The following is a 14,164-nucleotide window of genomic DNA, read 5'->3' as shown; positions in this document are numbered from 1 at the left end:
GGCATAAAATCTCAAACAAGGGAATAGAGGTGGATCAAGCAAAAATAGAGGTAATTGAAAAATTACCACCACCTGCCAATGTTAAGGCAATCAGAAGCTTTCTGGGGCATGCAGGATTCTATAGGAGGTTTATAAAGGATTTTTCAAAAATCGCAAAACCTCTAAGCAATCTGCTAGCTGCTGACATGCCATTTGTGTTTGACACAAAGTGCCTGCAGGCGTTTGAAACGCTGAAAGCTAAGCTGGTCACAGCACCAGTCATTTCTGCACCAGACTGGACATTACCATTTGAGCTAATGTGTGATGCCAGTGATCATGCCATTGGTGCAGTATTGGGACAGAGTCATGACAAGCTTCTGCATGTCATTTATTATGCCAGTCGCGTTCTAAATGATGCCCAAAAAAATTACACAACCACAGAAAAAGAACTACTTGCAGTGGTTTACGCCATTGACAAGTTCAGATCATACTTAGTAGGATCAAAAGTGATTGTGTATACTGACCATGCTGCTCTTAAATATCTACTCACAAAGCAGGATTCAAAACCCAGGCTCATCAGATGGGTGTTGCTTCTGCAAGAGTTTGATATAGAAATAAGAGACAGAAAAGGAACAGAGAACCAAGTGGCTGATCATCTGTCCCGGATAGAGCCAGTGGAAGGGACGTCCCTCCCTTCTTTTGAGATCTCTGAGACGTTTCCTGATGAGCATTTATTCGCCATTCAGGAAGCACCATGGTTTGCCGATATTGCAAACTATAAAGCTGCAAGGTTCATACCCAAGGAGTACAACAGGATACAAAAGAAGAAATTAATTACTGATGCAAAGTACTACTTGTGGGATGAACCTTATCTCTTTAAGAGATGTGCAGACGGAATTATTCGTAGGTGTGTGCCTAGAGAAGAAGCACAGAGGATCCTGTGGCATTGCCACGGATCTCAATATGGAGGTCATTTCGGAGGTGAGCGAACAGCCACCAAGGTCCTCCAATGTGGCTTCTATTGGCCCACACTCTATAAAGATTCCCGAGAGTTTGTACGTAATTGTGACAGTTGCCAAAGAGCTGGTAACCTGCCTCATGGTTACGCCATGCCTCAACAAGGAATCTTGGAAATTGAGTTGTTTGACGTATGGGGAATTGACTTCATGGGACCTTTCCCACCATCATACTCAAACACTTATATTCTGGTGGCAGTTGATTATGTATCAAAATGGGTTGAGGCTATTGCCACACCCACCAATGATACTAAAACAGTGCTGAAGTTCCTCCAGAAACATATCTTTAGCAGATTTGGTGTCCCTAGAGTACTAATCAGTGATGGGGGCACTCACTTCTGCAATAAACAGCTTTACTCTGCCATGGTTCGGTATGGAATTCGCCACAAGGTGGCCACTCCATATCATCCACAAACCAATGGGCAAGCTGAAGTCTCTAACAGAGAATTAAAGAGAATCCTGGAACGGACAGTAAATACCCGTAGAAAGGATTGGGCACGGAGCTTGGATGATGCTCTGTGGGCTTACAGAACAGCATTCAAGACCCCTATAGGGACCTCTCCATACCAACTCGTGTATGGTAAGGCATGCCACCTGCTCGTGGAACTGGAACATAAGGCCTACTGGGCAACCAGATTCCTAAACCTTGATGCCAAACTAGCAGGAGAAAAACGATTGCTCCAGCTAAATGAGCTAGAGGAATTCAGATTCACAGCTTTCGAAAATGCCAAGCTTTATAAAGAAAAATCAAAGAAGTGGCATGACAAAAAGCTGTCATCTAGAATCTTTGAACCAGGACAGAAGGTCCTGTTGTTTAACTCTAGACTCAGGCTATTCCCCGGGAAACTGAAATCCCGGTGGAGGGGACCATACGTGATTACAAGTGTGTCACCATATGGTTATGTGGAGCTTCAAGATATAGATTCTGATAAGAAGTTCATTGTCAATGGACAGAGAATCAAGCATTATCTTGAAGGCAACATTGAGCAAGAATGCTCAAGGCTGAAGCTAGATTAAAAGCTCAGCAAGGTCCAGCTAAAGACAATAAAGAAGCGCTTGCTGGGAGGCAACCCAGCCATGGGGCAACAATCCTCTGAGCATTTTTGCCCTATTTCTATTTTTATTTTTATTTGTTTATATAGAGTTCATTGACAACAGGGTAAATAATCATTTACAGAAGACCTCGGCACACAAAACAGAGAAAAAGATCTCACTGGCAAGAAAACGCCAGTAAAAGAGCATTTTGGGCGTTCAACGCCCAAAATGGGCATCCACTGGGCGCTGAACGCCAGTGATGATAGCAGCTGGGCGTTCAACGCCAGAAAGGGACACCCACTGGGCGTTGAACGCTAGTAATGGCAGCAGCTGGGCGTTGAACGCCCAGGAGAGCAGCAATTGGGCGCTGAACGCCCAAAACAGGCAGTGTTTGGGCGTTCAAACGCCAGGAAGGCAGGGAGGAGCCAGATTCAATTTTTCCCACACGTATTTCCATTTAGTTTCAAATTTTATGCTTCAATGCATGATTTTTACATAAACATGTCAAGAACCCTGATTTCTAAATTCCATAATTTCTAAAAACCCTACCACAAAAAAAAAATATATCAAATGTATTTTAATCCATAAGCACCAGGCATCTTTGCAAATTCAATCCAACTCTTTTCAAATCTTTTCTGAAAACAAATCTATCTTTTTCACTCAAAAAAAATCTTTTCAACTAATCCATATCTTTTTCAAATCTCCATATTATCTTTTTCAAAATTCTGATTTATCTTTTTCAAAAATCTATCATATCTTTTCAAAATTAAACTATATCTTCTATCTTATCTTTTTCAACTCAATCTTTTTATCTTATCTTTTCCAATTTTTCGAAAACCCACCCCCCATCCCTTTAAATTTGGGTTCGGCCTCCCCCCTCCTCCATCAACAATTGCACCTAGCTCTCCTTCTATCCCTCTCCTTTCTTTTCTTTTGCTTGAGGACAAGCAAACCTCTAAGTTTGGTGTGTTTATCCGAGATCACTAAGATCATGGCTCCCAAAGGAAAACAACCCACTCCAAGAGGCAAGAAAGAGAGCGTTCCAAAACCACTTTGGAATCAAGGGAAGTTCTTATCTAAAGAACATTCAGACCATTATCTTAAAGTAATGGGTCTGAGATCAGTGATCCCGGAAGTTAGATTCGATCTGAAAGAAGATGAATATCCGGAGATCCAGGAGCAAATTCGAATCAGGAACTGGGAAGTCCTAGCTAATCCTAAAACGAAAGTAGGAAGGAACATGCTCCAGGAGTTCTATGCTAATATGTGGCAGACTGACAAGCAAAAACTATCTGGAACTGCCTTCTATGAATTTCGGACCATGGTCAGAGGGAAGATTGTTCATACCACCCCTGACAAGATCAGAGAGATCTTAAAGTTACCTCAACTAAAGGACGATCCAGACTCCTTCAACAGGAGGATGATGAGAGCAGACATTGACCTGGATAAGATTCTAGAGGACATATGTATCCCTGGAGCCAGGTGGACCACCAACACAAAGGGTGTCCCAAATCAACTCAAGAGAGAGGATCTCAAACCAGCCGCTAGAGGATGGCTGGACTTCATCGGGCGTTCTCTGTTGCCTACTAGCAACCGATCTGAAGTCACAGTTAAAAGAGCAGTGATGATTCATTGCATCATGATGGGGAAGGAAGTGGAGGTTCATCAGCTGATCTCCACTGAACTCTACAAGATTGCTAACAAAAATTCAAAAGAGGCCAGGTTGGCTTATCCAAGCGTGATTTCTCTGCTCTGCAAGGACGCTGGAGTAAGGATGGGAATAACTGAATATATCCTAATTGAAAAGTCAATCACCAAAGCATCAATGGAGAGACAACAAGCACAGGAGCATCCCATCAAGAAGAGAGCACAGGAACTCCTCCCAGAGATCCCTCAAGCTGAATACTGGGAGTATCTTGAGACGTCCGTCACCAAGATACGGGAAGCTATGGAGCAAATAATAAAAGAACAGAAGGAACACAGTCAAATGCTGACCTATATGTTTAAAGAACAAGAGGAGCAGGGGCGTGACTTAAGGGAACAGAAGCGCCAAAAGTCTTCTCTTGTAGGACCAAGCACCCCAAGGATCAGAGGAACCCCCGTGCCCCCAGAATAAAGGTTGTTAATTTCCAATTTCTGCCTTAACTCTGTGACAGTGTCCTTATAAAAGTTTACCTTAGAAGTCATATAGTAGTAATTAGTATCTATTTTGATTTTATCTCCAATTAAGCTATAGTTTATTTTTCTCATCATCAGCAAACATGAATAAAGTAGTAGATCTTTCGAATAAGAGGCAATAAAATTTCGAGTTTAATAAAAGAAATTCTAATTAGTTAAATGTGGTGGCAATGCTTTCTGTCTTCTGAATGAATGCTTGAACAGTGCATATGTCTTTTGAATTTGTTGTTTAAGACTGTTAGATATGTTGGCTCTTGAAAGAATGATGAACATGAAAAGGATCCCAAGGCTTTGAGCATCAGTGGATAGGAGGGCCTAAAGGACTAAAATCCTGGTCTAAGCGGCTAAACCAAGCTGTCCCTAACCATGTGCTTGTGGCGTGAAGGTGTCAAGTGAAAACTTGAGACTGAGCGGTTAAAGTCAAGGTCCAAAGCAAAAAGAAGAGTGTGCTTAAGAACTCTGGACACCTCTAATTGGGGACTTTAGCAAAGCTGAGTCACAATCTGAAAAGGTTCACCCAATTATGTGTCTGTGGCATTTATGTATCCGGTGGTAATACTGGAAAACAAAGTGCTTAGGGCCACGGCCAAGACTCATAAAGAAGCTGTGTTCAAGAATCATCACGCTGAACTAAGAGAATCAATAACACTATCTGAATTCTGAGTTCCTATAGATGCCAATCACTCTGAGCTTCAATGGATAAAGTGAGATGCCAAAACTGTTCAGAAGCAAAAAGCTACTAGTCCCACTCATCTAATTAGAATCTGAGCTTCAATCAAAAACTCTAAGATACTATTGCTTCTCAACCTATTAGTCTTCTATTTTATTTGTCTAGTTGCTTGAGGACAAGCAACAGTTTAAGTTTGGTGTTGTGATGAGCGGATATTTTATACGCTTTTTGGGGTTAATTTCAAATAGTTTTGAGTATGTTCTAGTTAGTTTTTAGTCTATTTTCATTAGTTTTTAGGAAAAATTCATATTTCTGGACTTTACTATGAGTTGTGTATTTTTCTGTAATTTCAGGTATTTTTCTGGCTGAAATTGAAGGAGCTGAGCAAAAATCTGATTCAGGCTGAAAAAGGACTGCTGATGCTGTTGGATTCTGACCTCCCTGCACTCAAAATGGATTTTCTGGAGCTACAGAACTTGAAATGGCATGCTTCCAATTGCGTTGGAAAGTAGACATCCAGGGCTTTCCAGCAATATATAATAGTCCATACTTTGCACAAGGATAGACGACCTAAACTGGCGTTCAACGCCAGTTCTCTGCCCAATTCTGGCGTCCAGCGCCAGAAAAGGATCAAAAGCTGGAGTTGAACGCCCAAACTGGCACAAAAACTGGCGTTCAACTCCACAAATGGCCTCTACACGTGGATTGCTTAATTCTCAGCCCCAGTACACACCAAGTGGGCCCCAGAAGTGGGCCTCTGCATCATCCATCATAGTTTACTCATTTGTTGTAAACCTAGGCTACTAGTTTAGTATTTAAACAACTTTTAGAGACTTATTTTGTATCTCATGACATTCTAGATCTAAACTTTGTATTCTCTGACGGCATGAGTCTCTAAACCCCATTGTTGGGGGTGAGGAGCTCTGCTGTGTCTCGATGAATTAATGCAAGTATTTCTGTTTTCCATTCAAACACGCTTGTTCCTATCTAAGATGTTCATTCGCGCTTAACTGTGATGGAGGTGATGATCTGTGACACTCATCACCTTCCTCAAATCATGAACGTGTACCTGACAACCACCTCCGTTCTATATACGATTGAATGAGGATCTCTTAGATTCCTTAATCAGAATCTCCGTGGTATAAGCTAGAACTGATGGCGGCATTCATGAGAATCCGGAAAGTCTAAACTTTTGCTCAAGCTTTTTGTTCTCTCTTGCTCCTAGCCATTCCTTCTTTCTTCAACCTTCTTCAAAACTCTTTTCACCTATCATCAATCAACCAAACACATCAAAGCTTTGCTTAAAATCATGAGTTTGTTATTCTTTCATAATATATGACAATTATAGCATAAAATCTCATGAAATTGCATTAATTCATATATGGTTGATTGAATCAAAGGAAACATGGAAATCTACCCAATTGGCTTGCTTATGGCTCAAGAAAGTGCATAAATCAATCGAAAACAAAAGAAAAAGGCTAGTGAAACTAAGCTAAGATGACTTGTCATCAATCCTCAGCTAGCTTCTTGTTAGCTTCTTTATTATTTTCCAATGTCCTTCCACTTCTAAGTTGAATGGCTTTGCATTCTTTCTTGGGGTTGGGAATAGTGTCACTTGGCAATGCATTGGTCAGTCTTTCAGCTGCTGTTTTCTTGGACAATTGTCCAATTTGTCTCTCCAAATTCCTTAATGAAGCTTCATGGTTCTTGTTGGCCAATTCTTGATGTTTGATCATTTTCTCCATCATCATCTCCAAGTTAGAGATTCTTTAAGATTCCTGGGGTGGTTGTGGTTGAGTGTGGGATGTGGATGGGGAGTGAAAGTTATTTTGGTTAGTTGATGGGTTATTGGGTGGATAGAAGTTGGATTGAGGTTGATTGTTTTGTGGTTTTCTGTATGGATTTTGGTTAGTATTTTGATGGTTTTAGTAGTTTGTGTTGCGGAAGTTATTTTGGTTTGAGTTTCTTTGCCACGGTTGTTGGTTCTGGTTTTCTCCCCATTTCAGATTGGGGTGGTTTCTCCAAGATGAGTTGTAAGTGTCTCCATGGAAATCATTTGATCCAGACCCTTGATTGTGCATGTACTGCACTTGTTCAGGTTGCTGCTCTTCATAGCTTTCCTCCTGCTGTCCCCACACCACTGGTGGTTGATTAGTTGTTCTCACTGCTGCAAGTTATAGTCCATCCATCCTCTTTGACATTGTTTCAATTTGCTGTTGAAGCTACTGGTGCATGAGTTTATTCTGAGCTAATATTGTATCAACCCCTTCAAGATCAAATACACCTTTCTTTGGAGCTGCTTGCCTTTCAGAGGAGTAGAAGTACTCATTGTTGGCCACCATGTCTATGAGATCATGTGCCTCTTGAGCAGTTTTCATCATTTGCAAGGATCCTCCTGATGAATAATCCAAAGCTTTCCTAGAAGGCAAGGACAAGCCTTCATAGAAGTTCTGCAACTCCACCCATTCATTGAACATTCCCTCTGGACACCTTCTGATCAGAGCTTTATACCTCTCCCAGGCTTTATACAATGATTCTCCTTCTAGCTGTCTGAAGGTTTGCACATCAGTTTTTAACTTAATGACTCTTTGGGGTGGATAGAATTTGCTAGAAATTTGCTAACCAAATCATCCCAATTGGTAATGCTTTCTTTAGGGAAGGTCTCTAACCAATGTGTGGCTTTGTCTCTCAGTGAAAATGGGAATAGTAAGAGTTTATAGATGTCAGGGTGGACTCCCTTGGTTTTGACAGTGTCACAAATTCTCAAAAATACAGAGAGGTGTTGGTTTGGTTCTTCAGCAGCACTTCCTCCATATTGACAATTATTCTGAACCCGGGTAATCAATTGAGGTTTGAGTTCGAAATTATTAGCATAGACATTGGGGGTTAGGATGCTGCTCCCACAATTCCTTGGGTTGGAGATAGTGTAGGAGGCTAAAACTCTTCTATGAGGTTGGCCATTGTTGTTAGCCACATCATCAGGTGGATTTGGTGGGTTATCCTCCATCTCTTGATCCTCTTCTTCTGATTCTTCTTCTCTAATAACTCCCTTCCCTCTTGCTTCTCTTCTCAATCTCAGAAATGTCCTCTCTGGTTCTGAATCAAAACAGGTGGATGTACTTCTTCTTCCCCCTGATGCGTGAGCATCTTTCATATCTTTTCCTAGCGAATTTGAATTTAATTTGTTAAGTTTTATCAAGAATTAATTATCTTCTAGCCACTATGGATGATACTTTGAGTCTTGTGCAATTCTATTTATTTTAGGTAGCATTTGGTTGGATTTGATAGAGCTTCCGCAGAAAAAGAGAAGAAAGCTATATAAGTCAGGAATGGCTAAGAGAATGGAGAGGAAGCTTGCACAAATGGAATCAGCACAAGAATTAAAGGAGATGACAGTGAGCAAGAATAATAGATTTTAAATTAATTAGGATTAGATATAAAAGAAAAAAAGGAACTTCCCTTCCGGGGGATCCCAACATTATTCCAATTAGTTAACTTTTCATTCCATCTCAGCCCAATTTACAATCCTTATTTTCTCTCTGAACCATGAGCAACTAAACCTCCATTGTTAAGGTAAGGAGCTCTGTCTATTGTATGGATTGATTCTATTATTTTTGTCTATTTAAATTCATGTACTGATTTATAATTCAAGAATTGTTTTCGTTCTTTATTTTATGAATTTGGGTGGAACGGAAGTATGACCATCTTTCTAATTGAGTTCTTGTATAACTTGGAAAAGCTCTTTACTTGAACAACAGCTTGAAAACAATTTCTCCTAAATTCTAATTATCTGGACTTAATGGGATACGTGACATATAATCCTCTTATATTTGGATAATTAGGATTTTTGTGGCATAATAACTAGAATTAAACTTCACCCCCTAATTGGAATTAATTGACCAAGGAATTGGCGGTTGATGAAAGTTAGAAGAGACTAGAAAGGTCTAAAGAATTAGGGTCTAGTTACATATAGTTTGCCATGAATTAAATCTTACATGATTAAAATAAATTAATAAGAAAAGTCAATCCAGAAAATAGATAACTCTAAAACCTTAACTGCTTCTCCTTATATTATTCCCAACTTATTTACTTGCCTGTTTTCTGATATTCTGAATTTACTGTTTAATGCTTTTGAACTCTCAAACACCATTTTCTGTTTGTCTAACTAAGTAAATCACTTAACCATTATTGCTTAGTCCATCAATCCTCATGGGATTGACCCTCATTCACTTGAGATACTACTTGGTACGACCCGGTGCACTTGCCGGTTAGTTTGTGATTGTAAATTCCGCACCAAGTTTTTGGCGCCGTTGTCGGGAATTGACTGTGATTAACAACTATCAGTTGTTTGATTGCTTAGATTAGGCATTTTAATTTTAATTTTATTTAAATTTTGTTTTATTATTTTTGAAAAAAATAATAAATTAAATAAATAAATAGCACTAATTTTTTCTTAATTTCTGAAATTAAGTTTAGTGTCACCTAGTTAATTTCATTTTAATTTTCTTGTTTATTTTCCCTGTTAATTTTCAAAATTTTTTGTCTAATTTCAGTTATCATTTTTGAAAATTTTCTGCTTAATTGATTTAGTATTTCTATTTTATTATTTTACACAAGTTTACCTCACTGGAAGTTCTCTGCACTCTGACGTAAAGAATCCCATCTTTTCTTGTCTTCTGTCTGTTTATAAGCAGGAACAGAGACAAGAAACCTCTGTTAGACTTTGATCCTAAACCTGAAAAGACTTGTAGGTGATGTTTACAATAAGCAAGACTTTACAAGGCTGCAGAATCCACTATGGATCATAATAATGCTGTTAATGCCAATGTGGCAAATCCGAATGGGAATGAGCAACAAAGGAGAGTGCTTGGCTCTTACTCTGCTCCTACTGCAGATCTTTATGGAAAAAGCATTGTGGTGCCTCCTATAGCTGCGAACAACTTTGAGTTGAAGCCACAATTTGTCACCCTGGTGCAACAAAACTGCTAGTATCATGGTCTTCCCTATGAAGACCCAAATCAATTTATTTCTAATTTTCTGCAGATTTGTCATACTGTGAAGACAAATGGAGTGAACCCAGAGGTGTACAAACACATGCTCTTCCTGTTTGCTCTGAGGGATGGAGTAAAGCTATGGCTAAATTCCCAACCCAAGGAGAGTTTGGATACTTGGGACAAGGTTGTTACTGAGTTTCTTACTAAATTTTTCCCACCAAAGAAGCTGACTAAGCTTAGGGTGGAGGTTCAGACCTTCAGGCAGAAGGATGGTGAAACTCTCTATGAAGCTTGGGAGAGGTACAAGCTACTGATTAGGCAGTACCCTCCGGATATATTCTCCAAATGGACCCAACTAGACATCTTTTATGAAGGCTTGGGAGAAATATCCAAGATGTGCTTAGATAATTCTGCTGGTGGTTCATTGCACAAGAAGAAGACACTGGAGGAGACTATTGAGCTTATTGAATTGGTTTCTAGCAACCAATATTTATACTCATCTAACAGAAATCCTGTGAACTCTGAGGGTCCTCAGAAGAAGGATGTTATGGAAGTAGAAGCTCTCAATGCTATTCTTGCTCAGAACAAGCTTATGTCTCAGAAAATAAATCTACTTACTCAGCAGATGAGTGGAATGCAAGTCTCAGCTATCAACACCCAAAATCCACCTCAAGAGGTCTCTTATGACATGGCAGGTAATTTTGTGCAAAATGATAATTATGATTGTGCTCAATCCTCTTCTGAATAGGTCAATTACATGGGGAATGGTCCTAGAAATCCCAACAATGATCTATATTCTAGGACATACAATCAGAGATGGAGAAATCACCCAAATTTTGGGTGGAGGGACCAACCTCAGAAACCTCAAAATTTTAACAATAATTCTCAAGGCGGCTTCAAACAGAACAATTACAATAACCGCCAATTTCAGTCTCAGCAACAACAACCACCTTAGCCGGCAAACTCTAAATCCCAAGAAGATTCTAATTGGAAGATGATGAGAAGTTTTATGCTGGAAACCAGAGCCTCCATTAGAAACTTAGAGGTACAAATAGGCCAACTGAGCAAGCAAATACCTGAGAGGTCTTCAAGTACATTTCCAGGTGATACAGTGGTAAACCCAAGAGAAGATTACAAGGTTATTCAATTAAAAAGTGGTAAAACAGCTAGCTCTAACACAAAGGCCAATGAAGAGCGAGTTGAGAAAGAAGCTTCAGAGGAGAAGAAGGGAGAGGTAGAACATGCCCTTCCTAAGCGTGCAGACAACCCGTTTTCTGACTCTCTTGACACTTATCCTACATTGCCAAAGGCTCCTGAATACAAGCCAAAAATGCCATATCCTCAGAGGCTTCAGAAGGCTATCAAAGAAAAGTAATTCTCTAAATTTTTAGATGTCTTCAAGAAGCTACATATCAACATTTCTTTTGTAGAGGCTCTGGAGCAATGCCTCTCTATGCAAAATTTTTGAATGAATTATTGACCCACAAGAGGAATTGGAAGGAACAAGAAACCGTGGTGTTAACCAAGGAATGTAGTGCCATTATCCAACACAACCTTCCTGAGAAGATGCCAGATCCAGGGAGCTTTGTAATTCCTTGCACCATTGGAGATGTCACCATTCAGCGGGTTTTATGTGGTATTGGAGCTAGCATCAATCTAATGCCACTTTCAGTAATGAAAAAGCTTCAAATTGAGGAGGTAAAACCCACTCGTATTTCTCTTCAACTTGCTGATCTTTCTATTAAATTACCTGTGGGTGTTGATGAGGATTTACTTGTGAAAGTAGGACCATTTATTTTTCCTGTTGATTTTGTCATATTAGACATGGAAGAGGAGGTAAAATCCTCTATTATACTTGGTAGACCCTTTTTAGCTACAGGTAGAGCTCTGATTGATGTACAAAAAGGTGAATTAACCCTGAGGGTCACTGAAGAATAGGTGGTCCTTCATGTTTTTGAAGCTCTCAAGTACCCTAATGATTCTGAAGGGTGTATAAAAATAGATGTTATTGAACCACTTGTTCAAGAGGTACTGAAAGCTGAGGTACTTGATTACATTCTAGATTCTATCTCTGAGTATGAATTAGTGGAAATTGATGATTCACCACCCCAGAAGGCTGTGGTTCACACGCCTAAAGCAGAGGAGGAAGCCCCTAAGCTTGAGCTCAAACCTTTATCTCCTTCTCTGAAATATGTGTTCTTGGTTGAAAATGATTCATATCAAGTGATTATTAGCTCTTCCTTGAAGCCTGAAGAGGAAGAGGCGCTTATTTCAGTGCTCAGGAGCCATAAAACAGCTCTTAGGTGGACCATTAGTGACTTGAAGGGGATTAGTCCAACCAAGTGTATGCACAAGATCCTCCTTGAAGATGATGCTAAACCAGTTGTGCAACCACAAAGGAGACTCAATCCAACCATGAAAGAGGTGGTCCAAAAAGAGGTAATGAAATTATTTGAAGCAGGTACTATTTACCCTATTTCTGATAGTCCTTGGGTAAGTCCTGTACAGGTAGTTCCCAAGAAATGAGGGATGACATTGATCAAGAATTGAACAGAATGAGCTTATTCCTACAAGAACAGTCACAAGTTGGAGAATGTGTATAGACTACAGGAGGCTCAACACTGCTACAAGGAAGGATCACTTCCCCCTGCCTTTCATTGATCAGATGCTTGAGAGGTTAGCTGGTCATGCTTTTTATTGTTTTCTAGATGGATATTCTGGATATAACCAAATTGCAGTGGACCCTCAAGATCAAGAAAAGACAGCATTCACATGCCCTTTTGGAGTATTTGCCTATAGGAGAATGCCATTTGGACTTTGTAATGCTCTAGCAACTTTTCAGAGGTGTATGCTTTCAATTTTTTCTGATATGTTTGAAAAGTTCATTGAGGCATTGATAAACCATTATTTTGTGGCCTATATTGTGTTTAATTGTGTGGTTTTATCAGATCTTTACCCACTTATTCATTAAATTAGCATGTATTTACAATTCCTTCCCAAAATTACTCCATGGTTGAAAACATGCTTCATAGAGATTTTTAATTATGTATTTTAATTCTCCTATATTCCATTCGATGCCGTGATCTGTGTGTTAAGTGTTTCAGGCTTTATAGGGCATGAATGACTTGGAGATTGGAAAGGAGGCTTGCAAAAAAATGGAAGGAACACGAGAAATTGAGGAGATGACCAGCGAGAAGCGACGCGGACGCATGGCTCATGCGACCGCGCGAAATAGAAGAAATTGCAGTGACGCGCTTGTGTGCATGACGCGAACGCATGGACTGGAAACTGCACAAGTGACGCGAATGCGTGGATGACGCGCACACGTGGCAAGGCAAAACCCTGGACGACGCGAACGCATGGATGACGCAATCGTGTGACGTGCGCGATCTGCAAAATCTGCAGAATTCACTGGGGGCGATTTTGGGCTCTGTTTTGACCCAGTTTTCAGCCCAAAAAAGCATATTAGAGCCAGGGAACATGCAGAGACCGGAGAACAACATTCATTCTGCATAATTTTAGTTTTTAGATCTGATTTTACTCATCCTCTAGGTTTTCTCTCTACACATTCAAAGTTCTTAGGATTTTGATTTTATTGCTTTTTGGATTGGGATATTGAGAAGAGTTGTTACCTCCGTCAAGACTTCATCATTCTAGTTTATTTCCTTACTTGTCACTTACTCTTTCATATCCTTAATTTATTCAGAGTTACTATTGGATTACTTTTAGGATTTATTAATACAAGAACTATTTTTATTTTTAATTGATCCTTTTGATTATTATTCATCATGTCCTTCTTCATTCCCTTTTCTTATTTTGCGAAGTTTACATGAGCGAGTAGTTCCATAACTTGATTGGGAGTTGATTGAAAGGAGGACCTTGAGTTAGAATGCTCAAGAGTAAAATTATAGTTGGGTTTAGCGTTGGGTCGCCCTCTAATCACTGACACTAGTCCTTCCCAAGGGAGAGGATTAGAACTTGTGAATAGAAACTGACTTCCAACTTGCTTAACTTTCCTTTATCTGGTAAAGGATAACTGAGCAGGCAACCTTCAATTATCACTTTGATCTTGGGAAAACTCCATCAAGGATAGGGCTTCCAACTAATCTACTCCCGGTCAAGGTTTTTATTTAAATTACATAAATTCTCTGATTTAATTTCCTGTTTACCAACTCAAACCATTTTAGAAAACATCTGATTAATAAAATAGCACACCTTTCTACAACTCGTTGGGAGACGACCTGGGATTCATACTCCCAGTATTTTAATTCTAATTTTGTGACAACCCTTCT

The sequence above is a fragment of the Arachis ipaensis genome, chromosome B9 (genome assembly GCF_059453495.1).
Source record: "Arachis ipaensis isolate K30076 ecotype BB chromosome B9, ASM5945349v1, whole genome shotgun sequence".
NCBI lineage: Eukaryota > Viridiplantae > Streptophyta > Magnoliopsida > Fabales > Fabaceae > Arachis > Arachis ipaensis.
The sequence above is the reverse complement of the archived record's forward strand: the minus strand, read 5'-3'. Positions refer to the sequence as shown.